Below are 20,732 nucleotides of genomic sequence, written 5' to 3'. Positions count from 1 at the left end.
AAATGAAAGGGGGTCAGGAAAGAGAAAATCAGTCTGATTTATCTTTTCCTTTGCCAAAAATCTTTCCTAGCTCTCCTTAAAAGAAAGAATTCCCAATCCAGTTGCAATGTATGCTCCTAATACCATTTACCAAAATGAATCAGAGCTTATAAGAATGGCTGGTTCTAGGGCTAGGGTTGGCTCAGGTGGCAGAAGTATTTGCCTTGCAAGTATGAGGACCTGAGTTCATTTCATAGAGCCCTTGTAAAAGTCCTGGGCATAGCAGCTCAAGCACGTAACAGAAAAATCCTTAGCTATGGCTTGCTGGTCCAGAAATTCTAGACTAACTGGTGAGCCAGCCCAGAGACATGCACACCCACCTATATCCATAGAGGCACACACATATTTAAAAAAAGAAGAGGGCCAAGCACATGGCTTTTATCATTCTGTCAGATAGAAAGAGGCAGGAGGATCTCCCTGGATCCCATAGTGGAAGAGAACTAACACCCAAAGACTGTTCCCTAACCTCTACACGAGCTGAGGCATTTGTGCACACACTCACCATATATACATACGATATTTTTCTTTTTTTTCCTTTCCTTTTTCCTTTCCTGACTGTCCTGGACTTTATAGACCAGGCTGGCCTTGAATTTACAGAGATCCACCTGCCTCTGTCTTCCAAGTGCTGACCAATAATAAAAATTTTAAAGTTTATAAATAACAAATCTAGCCAGTATGTATAAAATACTAAGAAAGCTAACATTTTGCAACTGTAATGAAACAATGGTTCTATCCAATGATTATTAGTCACTGTCTACATGACAAAATGATAATTTAAGGAGGAAGTTTATGATGGACTTAAGCCTGATTATATCTGAACCCAATAATTAATTCTAGCCTCATAAAAAAATGGGAAGGACTGGAGAGATAGCTCACCTTAAAGAGCACTGGCTCTCTTTCAGAAGACCTGGGTTTGGTTCCCAGCAACCACATGGCAGATTACAACTACCCACAACTCCAGTTTTAGGGAACACCCTCTTCTGGCCTCTGCAGCCACCAGGCATGCATATGGTGCAAAGACATACATGTAGGGAAAACATTCATATACAAAAAAAAAAAAAACTAAAAAATTTTTAAGTGGAAAGTGTTTCTATCAAAACCTAATTAAACCTATCTATATGGCAAGGATTCGTGAAAGAAAAACTGCAAACTAAGTATTTTCTGTGGCCAACCAACTTTCTTTTCTTTCCTTCCTTCCTCTCCTCCCAGCCCCCCTCCCCCCCCAGACAGGGTATCTCTGTGCAGCCCTGGCTATCCTAGAACTCACTCCATAGACCAGGTTGGCCTTGAACTCAAGAGATCTGCCTGCCTCTGCCTCCCAGGTTAAAGGCTAGAGCCAACACTGCCAGGTTCAACCTTATTTTTCATTAAGGACCACTAACCTTACAGCTTGGCTAAGTTATTCTAACAGTGTGTGTGATGTTATTCTAATAGATGTGTGATGCACTCCAGGAATACAGCTCAGTGGAAACACTTCCCTAGTTGTTAGAACAATTATACCAGCTCAGTCCTTAGTCTCCTTTCTTTATTCTTTTCTACCAACTTTTTAAAAAATCTCTTTCCTGTATGTAATTTTCTTAGAATTTACATACACTCATGTCCACTCACACATACCATACAGTAAAAGCACACTCCACACATGACCCAATCACAGCTGGCCACTCTGCAGCCTCATTAGCCTGCACCTTCACTCAGCATCAGCATTCTCTAGCCACGTGCCCAGTTCTTTCAGAGCACCTAGCGCTCTGTACAGTTGGAGTCTCTTCTAGGAAGCTGGTACCCCTTCCAGCCTCCTATTCTCATCCTGTTTCCCTGCTCTAGTAATTCCTGAAATGAGTGTCATTCCTTCTCTGATCAACTGCAGAAACAAGGGTCACTCGACCACAATGAGGTCTTTTCTTACTGACACCAATTATCTGGCCATCTCATTCGCTTCATACACCTCAGGACAGTACTGCTTTGTGACTGCCAGGTCCCTACAGTCAACAAGTTTGCTGGCAAACTATCTGGAAACCTGACATCAGTGAGTTACTGATTATTTACATTGTGTTAGTTTTGTAAATCCAAGAAACCGACCCTTATGTCAAGTTACTTCTACCTGAAATGTGTCAGGTCTGAAGACTTGGCATTGGCACAGGATGTGTACCTGTGACTTTAAGATGTGTGATGCACTCCAAGGATACAGATCACTGGAAACACTTCCCTAGTTGTCCAAGGCCCTAGGATCTGTCACCACCGTCACCACCACCACCACCACCACCACCACCACCACCACCACCACACGAATGTGGAGAAGGCAGACATTATGGTTTCCATTTCTAAAGCCAGATTTCAGGATCATTAGGGACCTCCACAACCAAGCCCAGGCTTAATGTGGCTAGAAAACTCTGGTGTTTCTCTGGGAGGCCTGTTCTCTACCATCTACAAATCTGCTTATGGCATCTTTCTTTTTATAAACAAAAATATGCATGCACACTTATAATTTCCTCCATTATTTCTGTAGTCAGATATATATTCCTGTTTCTTTACCATTCCCAAACTGATGCTCAAACAAAAATGAACTTTCCAGAGATGTGCATAAAGCATATGAAAGGATGCTTAGAATCATTCACTATGAGAAAAACACAAATCAAAACCACAAGACACCACTTCATAATCACTAGCCTGGCAATAATGAAGAGCAAATGTTGTGAAGGACATAAAGAGACTGTAATCTTCATACATTGCTCACAGGTAAGGAAAATGGTGCAGATGCTTTAGAAAACCAGCTGTCACGTCCCTAAATGGTTAAATATAGAACTGCCACATGAGCCAGGCAGTGGTGGTGCACGCCTGTAATCCTAGCCCTTGGGAGGCAGAGGCAGGCGGATTTCTGAGTTCGAGACTAGCCTGGTCTACAGAGTGAGGACAGCCAGGGCTATACAGAGAAACCCTGTCTCAAAAACAAAAACAAAAAAAACAAAACAAAACAAAACAAAAACATAGAATTGCCAAATGGCCAAGCCACTTTACTCCTATGTACATACCAAAAGAAATGAAAAGCAAGTTTACACCAAGAACAGCACATAAATGTTCCAAGTATTATTTCTAACAACCAAAAATTGCAACGTGAACCATCTTATCAACTGACAAATGGCATAATCAAACAGTAGAAAATTATTCAGCCTTTTAAAAAAGTGGAAAGAGAACAGAGGAAATGACTTAGTAGTTAATGCTCACTGTACTTGCAAAGGAGCCAGGATTGAATCCTCGCACCCACACAGTGGCTCACAAGCCTCAGTAACTCCAGGCCTGATACGTGACACCCTCTTCTGACCTCTTTGGACACAGGTCACATAATTGGCACATAATTCACGTATATACATGCAGGCAAAATATCAACAAAAAAAAACCTTTTTAAAAAGACAGATATGGTAGAGTATGCTTTTTAATCCCAGTACTCAGGAGACAGAGGTAAGCAGATCTCTCAGAGTTCAAGACCAGTCAGGTCCACATAAGTTCCAAGACACCCAGGGCTATGTACATAGACTTTGTCTCAAAGAAAAAACAATAAAATAAAATAAAATAAGATAAAATAAAACAAAAATAAAATAAAATAAAACAAAACAAAAATAAAACAGATACAACAGAAGATATAATAACAGCAGAGATGGGGAGAAGAGACAAGAGGATTCTTGGGATTTACTGGCCAAATACTCTGGCTGAATCAGTAGGCTCCAGGTTCAAGTGAAAGATTCTGCTTTAAAAATATGAATAATCAGTTGAGAAAGATATTCAACATTACACACACACTTACACACACACACACAGTTTGTGATCACAAACTGCTCAAGTTAGTTAATTTACTGAACAATAGGTTGGTAAGTGTGTAATGCTCAAGGGAAGGATGAGAGGATAAAATCTTTTCAGAGATAGTGTCTTGTGTAGTCCAGACTGGCTACAGATTCATGATCTTCCTCTCTCAGTCTCCCAGGTACTGGGAATACAGGTATACTCTGTCACACCTGGCTTCAAAAATACTCGAAAATTAGTATAGTTAATGACTACATGACCTGTAAATAGCCTTGAATCCACTGAATTATAGATGACGAGTGAACTATATAGCATGAGAGTTATATTTCAATAAAGTTATAAATAGTAAAATAATGAGGCCATACAGCAGTGGTTACTAACCTTCCTAATGCAATTTCTCTTTAATAGTCCCTTTAATACAGTTCCTCATGTGTGGTGACCCCAACAAAAAAACTATTTTGTTGCTACTTCATAACTGTTACTTTGCTATCACTGTGAATGGTAATGAAAACATCTGATATGCAGAATATCTGATATGCAACCCCCCAAGGGGTCACCACCCACAGGTTGAGAACTGCTGTCGCAGACAACTCCTTCTTCTAAAAGAGGGAAAATAACTTTGTAAGCACACCACAGTGTTCTCTACTGTCCAACCCCGCAGGAGCAAAACCCAAACATCTCCCCTGGCTAATACAGAGACACTTCAGGAAATTCCTTAGGCAGATTAGTTAAGTCATTGTCTATGAAGTTCAAAGCCCAACCACTTCCATGTTTTTAGTTCAGACTGACATAAACCATATTTAGAAATGAGCTCCAGAAAAATGCTTTGAAAAATTTCACTCTGAACAATCATAAATTTAAAATATCCATCTAGGCAAGAGGAGAAACCTTAAAAGACCCAGTACTTAGTCTGTCCCTCTTTAATCCCAGCTTTCTTTTGGTTCCTCTTATCTGTGACCAATCTAAAAGTGAAGCTCTCTGGCAGACATGTCCTCCTAGCTCTCCGACTCCCAGCCATCTGCAAGTGCTATGGCTCCCCAGAGCCTGTGGGGCACCCTGCTGTTTCTGACATCTCCAACCATATCCTCCCTGGGAAGACTGCACCACTTCCCAGGCATCCATGCCTCCTTCCTCATCCTAATACCACCTACTTCTCTCACGACACATCTTCCCTGTCACAACCAGTCTACATGCTTCCTCCTAGCATCTGGCAGGCTCTCTGGGCCTCTTGGGACGTCTCAGAAATAGTTTTGATAAAGACTGAGTTAAGGTTCACATTGTATTCTGTCAGACTCTGTTTCTACATTAGCATTACTGTCCTAAAACACAATTTACCATCTCCCCTGTACATTCCTGCTATCTCCAAGGCACAAGATCACTGACTTCATTCAAAACATTCAAGAATCAAGGGCTGAGGCCATACCTCAGTAGCTAAAGTGCTTGCCATGAAAGCAAAGACCAGAGTTTGATTTCCCAATACCCATGTGAAAAGGCTGGGTACAGGGTAAATATATGCTTACAATGTACTGGATACAGTGCAATGTAAGAATGAGAGGATAAAATCTTTTCAGAGATGGTATCTTGTGTAGTCCAGACTGGCTACGGATTTCATGATCTTCCTCTCTCAGCCTCCCAGGTACTGGGAATACAGGTATGTTCTGCCACACCTGGCTTCAAAAATACTCAAAAATTAGTATAGTTAATGGCTACATGACCTGTAAATAGCCTTGAATCTACTGAATTATAAATGATGAGTGAACAATCATTGCTGGGAAAGAGAGACAACCGAGTTCCTGGGGCTTACTGGCTATGAGAACCAAGTCCCAGAGAAAGACTCTGGCTCAAAAACCAAAACAGGTCCAGGGTAAATAACTCAAAAAGAAATATCCAAGGTTGACCGCTGGTCCCCACACACATATACACAATGCACACGAGCACCTGCACATGCCATGGCCAATGTATACTCATAGTCACCCATTCATGTATACACATATACAGAAGATATGCAAGAATCACTTGGGAGGTAGTAGCAGAAGGATGGTGAGTTCAAGGGCAACCTGGGCTGTACAGCAAGATCAAAGAGGAAATGGGAGAGAGAAAACGAGGAGGGAAGTCAGAGAGGAGGGAGGACCTCATCATGCGATCTCTGAGCTGTGTCCCAACCCAAGGCACATCCACCACAAGAAAACCTTCTGTGAACATCAGAAACAGGATGTTAGTGCTCAGGCTCCTTTGCACCCATGAAAGCATACAGAAAAGGCTGTGTGGCATGCCTTCAATGCCACTAGTCCAGAGGCAGAGGCAGGATGACCACTTTGAATTTAAAGCTAGCCTAGTCTATATAGAGAGTTAAAGGCCATCCAAAGCTACAATGTGAGGTTCAGTCTCAAAAAATAAACAAGAGTAGAAAGCCACAGAGTTAAGCATTGTACTTTACTCCATCTTACAAGATTAGTAACTCAGAATTCAATCCTTTAACATAGTAGTTCTCACCATGGCTGGCCTGCCTATAAGGCATTAGGGAAAGTGATTTTCTTTTCTGGCCCCTCAAACTCATTTGGGTTGTCATAACTAAGGAAATGCCAGTAGCATCTGGTGGGCAGAAACCAGAGACCCTGCTAAACATCCTCTAAAATACACAGCAGCCCTCACAACTGGGATCTTCCACCCCAACATGCCAACAGTGCTAGCACTGAGAAACCCTGATCACAATGTTTTGAACACTTTCAAGTTACCTAATATATTATGAAATTATTTCTTAGCTGCATATGGAAGTACATAGTATCTGTTTTCTCAATACTTCAAAAGCTAAGGCAAGGAGACCACAAGAACTCAAGGGTAATTTGAGCTAAAAAGCACAGTCTTGTCTCAAAATAAGATCAATAAAGTTACTTTTTCTGGCCAAGCAGTGGTGATGCATGCCTTTACAATCTTGGCATTCAGGAACCAGAGGTAGGTAGATGTCTGAGCTCCGTTAAAGGCCAGCTTGGCCAATGGAGTTCCAGGACAGCTGGGCTATGCAAAAAAACAGTCTCAAAAACAAACAACAACAACAAAAATCTTACCTTTTCTGGAGATATGTTACAGACTTCTCCTATGAATTAAGACACAAGTTCCCAAGACAACAAGAGGTATCATTATTGAAGAGATGATGAGTAAATGCTACCTTAGTGGTTTAGAAAACAAATCAAAAGGGAAGTCCCAGAGATCAAGGCTCTAGACCGACCAGGTTTCTGCAGTCTACTTCCTACCTGCCTGCAAGGCCACCAAGAACCTATAATCACATTCCCAGATTTGGGGCTTGTGTGTGCTTGCATAGGCCAGGTCAACAATGGGTGTCTTCTTGAACTGATGGCCACCTTATCTTTAGAGGCGATCACTGAGCCCTGCACTCGCTAGACTGGTGAGCCGGTGAGCACAGGGTCTATAGGCTCCCTGCCCACAGATGTTTTTTCACACAGGTGCCAGGGATCCTAACTCCAGTCTTCATGCTTTACTCACTGAGCCACCTTCCCTACCCCATTCCCATCCTTTCCTGAAACTGCAGCAGACCCATCCCTTCAAACTGACCCTTGCTGCCATGCCAGGACACCCAGCCATGCTGTTCAGGCTGAATAAAGCCTCACCTCAGAGGTCTGAGTAGCAATCTTCCCCAACCCCCAGGCCTGAGGAGGACATGACATCACCTCAACCCTATCACAAAATGTTCCTGTGTCTCCCAGAGGAAGAGGGCACAAAGGTGGAAAGTGCGGCATGTCTCAGACCTAAGGCCTCATCATCGGCCACCTCAAATCAGTGCTCAACAGTAGCCAGTCAGGAGCCGCCTCATTTCCTGTGTAAGGCCAGTAAAAATAGGAAATGGGGGAGGAAGTTCACAAAGCAGAAACAAAAGTAATCACGGCCCAGCTTCCTGAACACAAATCACTGAGCTAAGAGAAGTATCATTAAACAGAAGGCAGGCAGGGAGAGCCAAGGCCAGAGGAAAGGAAATGACTCTTCCGTGTCCACCAAACCCATACCATTTTCTGTGCACAAGAGGCTGTCTTAACAGAAAAACTGAACAAAGCCAGATGCCAGCTATTATGTGGAAATGAATGCTAAAGCTTAATTCAAAGACTAATTCAGACTGCTGAAATGTGAATCCTATCAGCACACACACAGTCCATGAAAAGTCTAGAGAGGTCAAGATTAAGTTACTGTTTTTCTAGCCAAGACATGACAGAAGGGCTGGAGAAATGGTTAAAAGCACCTGATGCTCTTCTAAAGGACCAGAGTTCTGTTCCCAGCATCATGTGAGGCAGCTTCACAACCTCCTGTAATTCCAGGGGATTTCACACTTCAGAGCACCCACACACAGGTGGCACACATACACTCATAAATAAAAATAAAATATTTAAAAAGTAGTAGTAGCAGCAGCAGCAGCAGCAGCAGCAGCAGCAATAGCAACATTGGCAGAAGCTGGGGCCATAGCTTGGCAGTAGAGCACTTGCCCAGCACACGTGAGGTCTCAGATTCCATCACCATCACCATCACCATCAAGTAGGTAGATGATCAAGCCTCACCTGCCTAGAAAGTCTGCCCACTCACCCAGACATAAACAAAAGAGACACAGCTCCTGCTTTCAAGCAGCTATCATCCTACAGTAGAAGGGGACATAGGGTGCGGACTGCCTCTGTGCTGACATTTGCCCTATAAGGCTTTACCACAAAATATGACATTTCTCCACAAAATCAAAGTAGGTTATCATTAGTGGTTCTAAGACATTTTATATCTAGTGATCTACAAACAACTTATCATTTCATTTAAGAAGAAGAAAAACTGTTCTAACCACAAAGTCAACACAGTTGAGATTTACTCTAAAATAACGGGGCTTTAGGAAAAAAAATACATCAAATGTGTTAAACAGTAATTTTTAGGGACAGGCTTAATTCTGTTTAAATTGAAGGTTAGTGCAGCTGAAGAAATGGATGAGTAGTTAAGAGTGACTGGTCAACCTGTCTCAAAAAGAGTGACTGGTCTTACAGATGACCCAGGTTTGGGCCCCAGCACTCAAATCAGGCAGCTTTACTGCCAGCAGCTCTAGTTTTAGGGGATCTGACACCCTCTGGCCTTCAAGGGCACCTGCATACACATGGTGTACATAAACAAACACACACACAAATAAAAAAAATCTTTAAAAAGTAAATAAATTGAGGGCTGGAGAGATGGCTCAGTGGATAAGTGTGCCGACTGCTCTTCCAGAGGTCCTGAGTTCCATTCCCAGTAACCACATGGTGGCTCACAACCATCTGTAATGGGATCCAGTGTGTCCGAAGACAGCTACAGTTTACTCATATACATAAAATAAACAAATAAATCTTTTAAAAAATTGAGGATTCATTATGTTTTAGTTTTGTTTGTACTTTCTGGTGGGAGGAAACTCAAAGCCTGGCTTGTTTTATTTATTTATTTATTTATTTATTTATTTATTTATTTATTTATTTATTTTGGTTTTTTGAGACAAGGTTTCTCTGTGTAGCCTGGCTGTCCAGGAACTCACTCTGTGGACCAGGCTGGCCTTGAACTCAGAAATCCACCTGCCTCTGCCTCTCAAGTGCTGGGATTAAAGGCGTCCGCCACCACTGCCTGGCCTGGCTTGTTTTTAAACAGTCACTACCATCAGTCATAGAAAAGTAAATGAAACACAGGATAGTCAGCACACACTCAGTTCCACACAAAGAATGCCTATTTATTAAGTTATTTTTTTTTAAAAAGTATTACTTGGTCTTGTGCAGACAGACCTAGTCATCACTCTGATGACTGAAGGACTTACATTACTCTGCATTTAAAATGAGCATTTACTCTTTTCTCAGAGTTATAAACTCTCAGAACTTGCTGCTATTGGGCAAAGTGCTGGAACTTTACCACAGAAACAGAGCAAGCCAAACATCACAACACAAATCTGCCTAACAGAGATCTTCAAAAGGAGAAAAGGAGAGCTGGGCATGATGGCAAAGCCTGACATCACATCACTTGGGAAGTAGGTGCTAGGAACAGGAGTTCAAGGCCAGCCTGGGACCCACAAAAAGACTCTATCTCAGAATCTTGAGGAGAGTTTTGTCCACAAACATCAACCTATAACATCAGCAAAGATGGACAATGCTGGGTTTTGGGGTTAAGAACAATCTTACTATGTAGCCGAGGCTGAACTTAATAATCATGATCCTCCTGCCTTAGCATCCAGCGTGCAGGATCAAAGGTATGTACTACTGCATCTGGCAAAATTGGCTCTTAAACTTCTGGAACATTTCCTCAGATAAAGTTTCTATTTATAAACTAAGATGGTCTTCACTGGGGCTAAAGAAATGGCTCTAATTATCTATCTGGAGGTGGGGATTGACCCCATAGGAAGATTCTGTCCCAAAAGAATGTCGTCTTCTACCAAAAGTCCAGGTTCCTTTATATAACTGGTCTTGAACTCATGATTTTCCTCCTTCACCCTACCCCCCAAGTGTTGAGATCCAGGCCTGTGCTGTCACTGTTGGGGTTTTAGGAGACTTTTAGTTCAATTAACTTGCTATCGTACCACATAGAACTTACAGAACTGATTTACTCACATTTACTAGTTTATTGTAAAGGGTATCACCAACAACACAGATGAAGAGATGCACAGAGCAGAGCACTTAGGAAGGGGCACAAAGCGTCCAAGCCCTGTCCAGGTGCACCACCTTCTAGACACTTCTTGAAGCATATATGGAGGCCTCATTACATTATCAGGCAGGAGGACATGAAACCCCAGCCACTAATGACCAGTTCACTCAGTTCCCTTCTATCCTACTGGCCTGGGTGAAACTCTAAGTCCTAGTACTCAAAATTCACTTAAGTTTTTTCAGGTGATCAGCACCCAGACTGAAGCTCTCCAGGGGCTTCCAGCCCAGTAATCTCATTAGTATACAAAAACATATTAGTTCAGAGGTTCCCTAAATTTCAGAGGTTGTATGCCAAAATGGAAGAAAATCAAACAAGTATTTCACAACTATCACATCAAAACATCTTTCAAGTCTGACATGGGGATATATACATGCAACCCAGCACTCAGAAAACTTAGTCTAGGGTATGGAGTTCTAGGCCAACCTGAGCACAGGAAGACACTGTCTGAAAAAGAAAAAATAGTTTGAAAACTTGCAAAACAAGCTGAACTGGTAGAAACTTATTTTTGCATCCTTCAGAGAACTATTCTAAGAGGCTAGAGAGACGGCTCAGTCACTAAGCTGCTCTTCCATCCCAGCACCCACAAGATAGCTTACAATCATTTATAACTCTAGTTCCAGGAGAGCCAGCACCTTCTCTTTTTTGTTTTGTTTTGCTTGGTTTGGTTTGATTTGGTTTTTCAAACAAGGTTTCTCTGTGTAGCCTTGGCTGTCCTAGAACTCAACTCTGTAGACCAGGCTTCCCTTGAACTCAGAGATCCACCTGCCTCTGCCTCCTGAGGATTAAAGGTGTGCACCACCACTCAGCTCCCAACACCTTCTTCTGACCTCCACAGGTACCAGGCATGCGAATGGTATACATACATACATACATACATACATACAGGCAAAACACATACATGTACAATGGTGTACATACCTTAAATAAAAATCTTTTAAAAAATTATTCAAGAAAACTTAAAATTCTTCACTACTTAGATGTCAAAAAATAACTTAAAAATTAATTTTCTTAATATGAAGTATTATATAAATTTAGACACTTTCAAAAATTTAATATAATTTGTGACCAAACCTGGTACTTGCAGAAGAAAATCATATTTGGGCTTGGCACAACTTAATCTGAGCACTCTCTAAGTTTGAGGCCAGCTTGATTTACATATTGAGTTCCAGGACAGACTGGAACTACATAGAGACCCTGTCTCAAGGGGGTGGGGAGTGGAGGAGGCAGAGAAAGACAGAGAGAAAATTTAAGAGCAACCTGGGCGGGATGAAGAGATGGCTCTGCGGTTAAGAGCACTCGCTGCTCTTCCAGAAGTCCTGAGTTCAATTCCCAGCAACCACATGGTGGCTCACAACCATCTGTAATGGGATATGATGCCCTCTTCTGTTGTCCAAAGATAGCAATAGTATACTCATACATAAATAAATCGTTTTTTTTTTTTTTTAAAATAGAGCAACCTGGGCTACACAGTGAGGCTCTTATATAAGGCACATGTAAGGAACAATTTCACTAATGGGTAATTATGGTGTCTCTCTCCTCCAAGCTATGCACAATGACTCTAAGTTTATATCCCCTGCAAGCCCGGTCATCAGTCAAGAAGACCAGCAAGTCAGAAACAAAGTTAGGAGTCTATTCTCCCCATAAACATTTCAGCAGGTCACACAATCAGAAATTCAGGAGAGGAAAAGGGAAAGAGGGAGAGTGTGTGTTGTGTGTGTGCGCGCCCGCCTGCCAGTCTGTCTGTGTATGATGGGTATCGAACCCAGGGCGCTAAGCAAGCATTCCTGTATTGAGCCAAGGCCAGAAATGCAGAAATTCTATGGCATCTGTTCACATGGGTTCCCTAGGCAGGAAAGGCTTATTATGCTGGCTTTGTACTCTGTCACTTTCCCAGACCATGAGTTTTCACATACTCAATTACTGAGATCCAAATGTATGCACAGCCCTTCTCCAGACATCAGGGATACAGAAGTACTGCCTAGTTCGATGGGCTAGTAAGATCTTTCCTTACTTGCCTGCTGCTAGGTGAAAGATGCTCCAATACAAAAAAACTTCATGAAAGGCAGGTCCTGCCAAAATGCAGTGTCCATTGCTATGGCTTGGGCAGTCCTGTTCATCTAGATGTGAATTTCTGCTCTCAGTAAAAATCAGAAGAGCACTTAGTAATTTGATGACCTTAAACAAGTCAGCTGAAATCTTGTGCGTCAGTCTCCTAAGTAGAATGGAGTGGCTAAACTCTATAGATCATGGGACTGGGCACATCTCCAGACTCAGGAAATGGAAATAGCCACTCTTCAAGAAGCCTTGGGCTAGCTTAGTTATCTTTGGCAAGACCTCATTCTGGTCCACTAGACAGATCCACCCCAATCCCACAGAAGTAACAACTCACAGAAATTGAACCTACCTTCCTGCAGTTGTGGCCCCAATTCTCAAAAATCCAGGCAACAAACTAAATGTGCCACTAGGCGTGCTCCAGAAGAAAAGGAGGCCATGGCTCTTTCCCTTTTCTCAGCCCATCACTACTCTCCTACTCAAGCCCCAAGCGAAAAGGAAGTGGTGGACACAGCTGAGGAAGGGGCCCCATCACCTAAACAAAGCACAGGACGAAGTTACTTAAGCACAGCATCCTCCCCTCCCTGGAAATTCAGGGGCAACACAGTCCTTGGAAGCTGCTGAGATGGCCCAATTTCACCTCTGCTTGCCTAGATCTCTGAAGCCTAGGGCACCCAAGTCTGGGAGCCAGGAGCCAGGTTTCTTCTGCCTCTGGGACCAGGGTGATGGAGTAGGGAAGATTGAGCTCTCCCAGTTTCCTTAACCATAACTGAATCTCATTAGTATTTAACTCCCAAGTCATTTTTAGTAAGAAAATGTGATTTGTTTTTCTAGCAGTATCTAGGTCTAACTCTATATTCAAACCTTCCCATTGCTGAGAGTTCCAGGTCAGCCTAGTCTAAACAGCAAGGTCCAGGCCTGCCAGATTGCTCCTGTCCCAAGAGAAGGGGAGGGGGTAGACAGAGAGACAGAGAGATTTAACAGAAAAGTAGGGCCAATAAGATGGTTCAATGGGTCAGTGGGTCAAGCTGCTTGTTCCTAAGCCTGATGATCAGATTTGCATCCCAAAACCCACAAATGTAGAAGCCAAATCCAATTCCTACAAATTGTCCTGACACCTACTATATGCTATGTTACTCATGCCCACAAATAAATTTTCAAATATAATTTAAAAAATGTTTAAAGGAATGCCATATCAAGGGATGAATCTTAAAACTTCCAGTAGCCGGGCAGTGGTGGTGCACGCCTGTAATCCCAGCACTCTGGGAGGCAGAGGCAGGCGGATTTCTGAGTTCGAGGCCAGCTTGGTCTACAGAGTGAGTTACAGGACAGCCAGGGCTATACAGAGAAATCCTGTCTTGAAAAAACCAAATCCAAAAAAAAAAAAAAAGAAAGAAAAAAAAAGAAAAAGAAAACAAATGACACCAGTCAGGGCTATACAGTGAAACCCTGTCCTAAAAAGAGAAAAAAGAGAAGAGAAGAGAAGAGAAGAGAAGAGAAGAGAAGAGAAGAGAAGAGAAGAGAAGAGAAGAGAAGAGAAGAGAACCAATGCACCATGAACTACAAGAATCATCTTGAAAGTGACCCACATATATTGGCATTAAGAGGTTCATTACCTAAACTAGACATGAGTTCAAAGACAAAAGAGAGTAACAGGTATAATTTTATAAATGGTGCCATCAGCACATAGATGCCAAGGGAAGCTGCCACACACCAATGACATGCCATCACTAACGTAACCCGATTTCAGACCCCTCTAAGACCTTTCCTGTTCTCAATCCTTTGTGTCTGGTTGTCTGGGAGACACATCACATCACCCTTGGAACAAGACCTGTGGTGAGCAGGAGGCAGGAGAGGGGGGCATATATGCTCGTAAGCCCAGCACTCAGGAAGCAGAGGGGAAATAGTTCTTGGTTAGCCAAGCTACATAGCCAGATCTTGTCTCAAAAAAAGACCCTAGCCCTCTTTTTATTTTTTCTAAAAAGCTTGCTATGTTTAAGATCCATTAGTTTGGCTATGAATGGTAGTGCTAGTATATGCTGTCATCCCATCATCTGGGATGCTAAGACACAGAATTACTGTGTTCAAGGCCATCCTGGTCTACACAATGAGTACCTGGTCAGTTTGGACTACATAGTAAAACCCTGCCTAAAAGTAAACTTTCACTATCTCAATAAAGCCATGTTGGCTGGACCACCTTAACTCCCATGAAGCCTTTCCTGAGCTCTGGCTGCCTTTGTTGTCGCTGCCTCTTATGCCTGTCTCACCAAATGAACGGCAAATGCCATGATGGATGAGCTACAGGCTCACTTTACTGTACTGCACTGTGGAAAGTAACAAAAAACACAGAAAAAAAAAAGGACGCCATTCAAAATGGTACCCAAGACAGAGTGAAGCCAGATAGAGCATGCTGGCATACACTAGTATGAGAGACTAAAGCGAAAGATCTTGAATTTGAGGCTAGCTTGGGCTACTTAGCAAGACCTTGTCTCAAAATTAGTATTAATGTTAGACTAGTTAAAAATTTACTGTTTGCGCCAGGCGGTGGTGGCGCATGCCTTTAATCCCAGCACTTGGGAGGCAGAGGCAGGCGGATTTCTGAGTTGGGGGTGGGGGGCCAGCCTGGTCTACAGAGTGAGTTCCAGGATAGCCAGGGCTACACAGAGAAACCCTGTCTCGGAAAAAAAAAAAAAATTACTGTTTGCATTAAAAAATGCTTTGAGAAAATTAAAGCATGTACACGATACCTTTAGACTGTAAAGCAGTATGCAGGTTAACTGAATTCAACAGAAGTTGAACATGCCAGTTCTGAACGTATCACAAGGCTGCGAGGACTACACATAGGAAGGAACATGCAGACAACACTTTGCAGTAAACCTGATGAGCACAGTGAGCTTTCAGTAATGCAGATATCACTATTAACTATATACCCCAGGCTTGCTCACCTCTGCAGCTTCATTCATGTCATCATCTGTCTAAGCACCCTCTGCTCTTATAGGAGCTCGAGTCACTAACTCCCCCACGCTATCAGCTAAGCTCAACCTTCTTCAGAAAGTTTCTCTTGACAAGCTCAGGTTGGCTTTCCTGCCTGAGTTGTTTGGGAAGAGCCTGTCTGTCATCACTTCCCACTGTCTGGTTAACAGCTTTGTCACTGAGCCCAGGAGCAGTTTCAGGGGAACACGTTAGGCTCAAGGATGACTGATGAATTAACCAGAAGGCCAATAACTCCATCTATACCAAAAGAGTTAGCCCTTAGTTAGCTGGAACTTTACCAAGCTCAAAGTTCTCATGACAACACTAAAAGAAAGGTACAATGCTGTCCCCATGCTACAGCTAGACTAGACAACAGTATCCCGAGACCAGACTCTCCTACAGCACTTTGGATAGAGCTTGGACCACCTCTTTGGCAGAAACTTTCAGATGAAACTATGAAGGGTATAAGGAAGGCGGCCCCTCCCTTTGATACTGCAAGGACTATTCACCACCACTCCTGGTCAGGACTCACACAGAGAAACCCTTTCCTGCACCCGCCACCCCAACTTCTACAGACATCATCCCAAACCTCTCCCAGAAACACAAGTCTTTCTTGGGGTATACAAAATTAGGTTTAAGCTTTCTGGCCACAAACACATTCCAAACATGCCTCCCTTAGGGTTATAGCTGGGTCAGTTTGGCTTGAAATTTGTCAAACTCTACAAAATGTCTCTTGGCTTAAGTCTGCATCTCTTCTATAGATAGCAAATTTGTATTATTTTTTATTTTATTGTCTGATGGTTATTTATTCAACAAACTCTCAATTGTTTCCAGAACACTATGTTCTAGACCTAATGATAAACGCAGTGAACAAAACAGGGAAGATTCCTGAAACCTTGCACAACTTTTTTGGTGTCTCTCTCTAGGTATTTTAGACCCTTCAGAGGCTGTGTCTCTTAGCTAATAATGGCCTGTGCCATAGGTTTCTTTGAGTTACTAAATTCACTGGGTTACTTTCTTCCTAACCAGAGTAAGACTAGAGCTGTCCCTAAGAAAAAAGATGTAAAATCTAAATCAGGGTATAGGGGAGGCTAAGTGTGGTGGTGTCTCACACCTTTAACCCCAGCACTCAGAGGTAGAGGCAGGTGGATCTCTCTAAGTCTAAGGTTAGTTTGGTCTACAGAGTGAGCTCCAGGACAACCAGGGCTACATAGAAAAACCCTGTCTCAAAATTAAAAAATAAATAAATAAATAAAAAACCAAGGATGTAGAGAAGAATACAAATGACAAGAGTAATCAAAGTCAAAAAGGAAAATGAGATTGTGAGATGTTAGCTAGTAAAAACTTTAGATTCACCAGGCATAGTGGCGCACGCCTGTAATCCCAGTACTTGGGAGGCAGAGGTAGGCGGATTTCTGAGTTCGAGGCCAGCCTGGTCTACAGCTTGAGTTCCAGGACAGCCAAGACCACACAGAGAAACCCTGTCTCAAAAAAACAAAAACAAAACAAAACAAAAAACCTTTAGATTCGCCGGGCGGTGGTGGCTCACGCCTTTAATCCATGCACTTGGGAGGCAGAGGCAGGGGGATTTCTGAGTTTGAGGCCAGCCTGGTCTACAGAGTGAGTTCCAGGCTACACAGAGAAACCCTGTCTCGGAAAAACAAAAAACAAAAAACAAAACAAAAAAACCCAACCCTTTATATTCATCAGACAGGCCACCCTGAGAAGTGATGAAAGATTAAAAGATTTGTGACTAGGAGTCATTTAGAAGGAAATAAAGAATTGACAGAGAGAAACTATATGTTATCATATGCCTATAGTCCCAACACTTGGGAAGTTGCTGGAGGAAAACCTCAAGTTGGAGGCCAGCTTGGATACATAAAAGACTCAAAAACAAACAAGCACACAAGAGAAAATGCAAAGCTGAAGTTAGGATGGAGATGTCACTCCAAGGACCCAAGGGCAGGGAAAGGAAGTGGTGCCTACCTCCAAGTCTACTCTGAATGTGAAGGGAAAAGCATGGATCAAGGGTTGGGGAGGAAGGATGAGGCTAGGACTCAGAAATTAGCACTAGAGAGACAAGGCAAAGTGGAGCAAGAGACAAGGTAAGCAAATAGTCACTACTGCTCTAAGGTAAGCAGCCAAGAGCAAGGCTGGTTTGTAACAAGAATGGCTGCCCTCACCAAGTATTTACAAAGTCGCAGCATCCGGGGAGGTAGCTCAGTGGTACAGTACGCACCTAGCATGCTCAAACTTGTAAGTTCAGGGCCTGAAGAGATGGTTCAGAGGTTAAGAGCACTGGCTGCTCTTGCAAAGGACCTGGGTTTCTTCTCATCACCTACATGGCAGCTGACAAGCATCTGTAACTTCAGACTCAGAGGGTCAGAAGCCCTCTTCTGGTTTCAGTGGCTCTGTATGCTCTGGGTACAGCCTTCAGACAAAACAGCCATACATATAAAACAAAAACAAAAATAAGGGCTGGAGACATGGCTCAGCAATTAAGAACACCGACTGCTCTTCTGAAGCTCCTGAGATCAAATCCCAGCAACCATGTGGTGGCTCACAACCATCTATAATGAGATCTGATACCCTCCTCTGGGGTGTCTGAAGACAGCTACAGTGTACTTACATATAATAAATAAATAAATCTTTAAAAAAAAAATCTCAAAGTCCTGAGTTGTATCATAAAGAATGGCAAAGAGGAAATAATACAACTAAACAAAATGAAAAGGAAACAGAAAAAAGCCTCCAGCGACCACTAGATCAACCAACTAGGGGACTCATTGGACAATATCTGTAGAGAAAACATTTACAGCACAACTCACCACTTCGGGCGGTCTCTTTCTGAATTAATACTGAGAGAACCCAGCAATGGGCTCTTCTCACTCCAAACAAAGCAATTCCTTGTTCTAACCAACATTCTTTGTCCATCTAGGAAGGTCATTATTTTCCACTGAGGAAAGTCTCACAGGAGAAGGGACAGAGTGGACACACAAAACCCATGGGATGTTTGAGCCTGCTAGTGACTTCCCTGGAATGCAGAAGATCTAGGAGCCGCACAACTCTTGGTGTAAGCTTCAAGTTCTCAACTGAGTAAGTATTTAGTAAAGTATTTTGTATTTGTTTTTTTTTTAAGGATGCTTAAAGCACGCTGTCTTCCAAAAATCCAGAGATAATTTTAGATTGAAAAAAATCTAGGCTTGCCAAGGGAATCTGAGAACTTTTCTATCTTGGTCTCCAATGCTAACCTACGTATTCATGTGCAAAAATAGAGGAAGATTAGAATCTCAAATGCCAGACTGAAAAGTTGCCACAACAAACTTGCACTCTTCATATGGAGTCTGTTATCTTGTCAGCAAGAAAGCAAATAAAACAGCAATAAAACCTTGTTTAATATGTATATTTTATGTATATGTATTACACACATAAATATCAAATATAAAGAAAGTATTCTCTGAACTTGTAAAGGTAATGATCTTTTTATAGATTACAAAAAAGAAAACCTTACTATTTTTAAGGTACATAAAAGCATGCAAACACGCACCAAATCAAGCTTGTAAGTAGCCCTTTACAAATACATTCTTAGAACATTAAGCCTAAAATAAATAAGATAATAAGACAACAATGATTACCTGGATGACCATCGTGCCACTTGGGAAATATGTCATAAAAATAAAAACAAATCCTCTTAGCCTATGTCTTTAATTCCAGCACTTGAGAAACTGAAGCAGAGAGATCTTTGTGAGCTTAAAGCCAATCTGGTCTACACAGTGTGAGTATGTTTCAAAATAAGTATGAGTAAATAAACAAATAAAAAAAAACCCAAAAAAGGGTTAAAAATGTTAAAGCAATTATGAGAAGCAAACACAGATAGAATTTTCTACAACATCGGGTTTGAGGTTTCCACGCATGACCACAAGGAGAAAAACGGAATGTTACCTTTGACCCCCATTTGTAAATTTAGCCTAAGACAATAATCAAATAAATCCTTTTTGCCACCAGTGTTGTATCTTGTAACAGAGAGAAACAATCAAATATTCATTAAGGTTTGGATAAATTATGGTACCCAATGCTCTACTACAAAACCTCTACGAGTGACAGTATATATATCTGCACTTACTGATGTCACCAAAATGTTAGCGGTGGTTGTCACCGAGTCGCCGTGGTCATTTTCCCTCCTGACACTTTGTATACTGTGGCAAGTGTTTTTTACAAGGACAGAAGAATGAATCGCTTTCATAATGGCAATGGGTGGGGAAGGGCACGGACAATCTATTTTCAAATTAGGGGCTCCCCAGGCTGAGCGTTTCCCAGGTAATTTTGGTTAAAGTATAAACAAAATTCTTATCATGCCAAACAGGCGTGCTCTTTTTCCCCTGCTCCACGCGGAGCAGGAAGACACACCCCTGACCCCTGCGCTCGCCCTCCGGGTGTGGGTCCTTCCTCGGTCCTAGCCCAGCCTCGGCCCTCCTCTGACCCCCGCCGCGCCCACGGGCTCAGTGAGAGCCAGGAAGGGGCGCGCGGCGGGCCGGGCAGCCGCGGGGCGGCCTGAGGGCAGCGGCGCCCGCCTGTGCCCGTGGACCCAGGTCGCCCGCAGGCCGCCAGCCCTTGGCGCAGGGCGCCGCGAGCTTCCGGGAGCGGATCCCCCGCGGCGGCCCCAGGCGGCCGCGTCCTTCAGCGCCGACGCGCCCCTGAGGGTCTCAGTCCCGGGCGCGCGCCGAGAGGCCCCTCCGGGCTTCCGTCCGCCCGGCCAGCGCCCGCCGAGCCCGGCGTCCTCCACAGCAGGCGGGCGAGGGACGGCTCCGAGGAAAGCGACGCCCCGCGAGCTCGCCTCGATGCCAGTCGCTCTTGCGACCCACCGCCCGACACCCCCAGCCAGTCCCCGCCGACCCGGGCCCGCCGGCGCCCGTACCTCACCTGCGACGCGCCCCGGCTCCCGGCGCACCGCCCGGACCGGCTGTGTACACCGGAAGTGACGTCTGCGGCCGGCCCCGCCCCCGCCCCAGGCGGCCGCTGCGGTTTCCCCGGACGGAGCCCACCCTCCCCTCGTGCTGGATGGGCGGCGGCGAAGCTCCGCGTTTCCTCCACGCTTCAAAACCCAGCCGGCACCCTGCTGGAGAGCTCGGTTGCGTCCTGCGGATTTACCATTGAAATTAATGACTGAAACATTGATCGCTAGACATCAT

General features: G+C 43.4%; 1 protein-coding gene across 4 annotated transcripts in view; it reads right to left on the bottom strand.

Annotated features, from left to right (window-relative positions):
* Garre1 (granule associated Rac and RHOG effector 1) overlaps window positions 1–20,522 on the bottom strand; it is an 80,488-nt gene extending 59,966 nt beyond the window's left edge. The window contains exon 1 of one of the 4 annotated variants that reach the window (XM_052165692.1): window positions 20,464–20,522. The gene's annotated coding sequence lies outside the window, so the exon portion shown is untranslated. Of the gene's footprint in view, window positions 1–19,666; window positions 19,903–20,458 lie in introns of those variants that run through there. The other 3 variants (XM_052165685.1, XM_052165669.1, XM_052165679.1) reach the window with 3 other exon arrangements.
* Between the last annotated feature and the right edge of the window lie 210 nt (window positions 20,523–20,732).

Source organism: Apodemus sylvaticus, chromosome 1, assembly GCF_947179515.1.
Source record: "Apodemus sylvaticus chromosome 1, mApoSyl1.1, whole genome shotgun sequence".
In the NCBI taxonomy this organism is placed as follows: domain Eukaryota; kingdom Metazoa; phylum Chordata; class Mammalia; order Rodentia; family Muridae; genus Apodemus; species Apodemus sylvaticus.
Note: the sequence above shows the minus strand (reverse complement) of the source record. Positions and strands in the feature narration are given on the sequence as shown.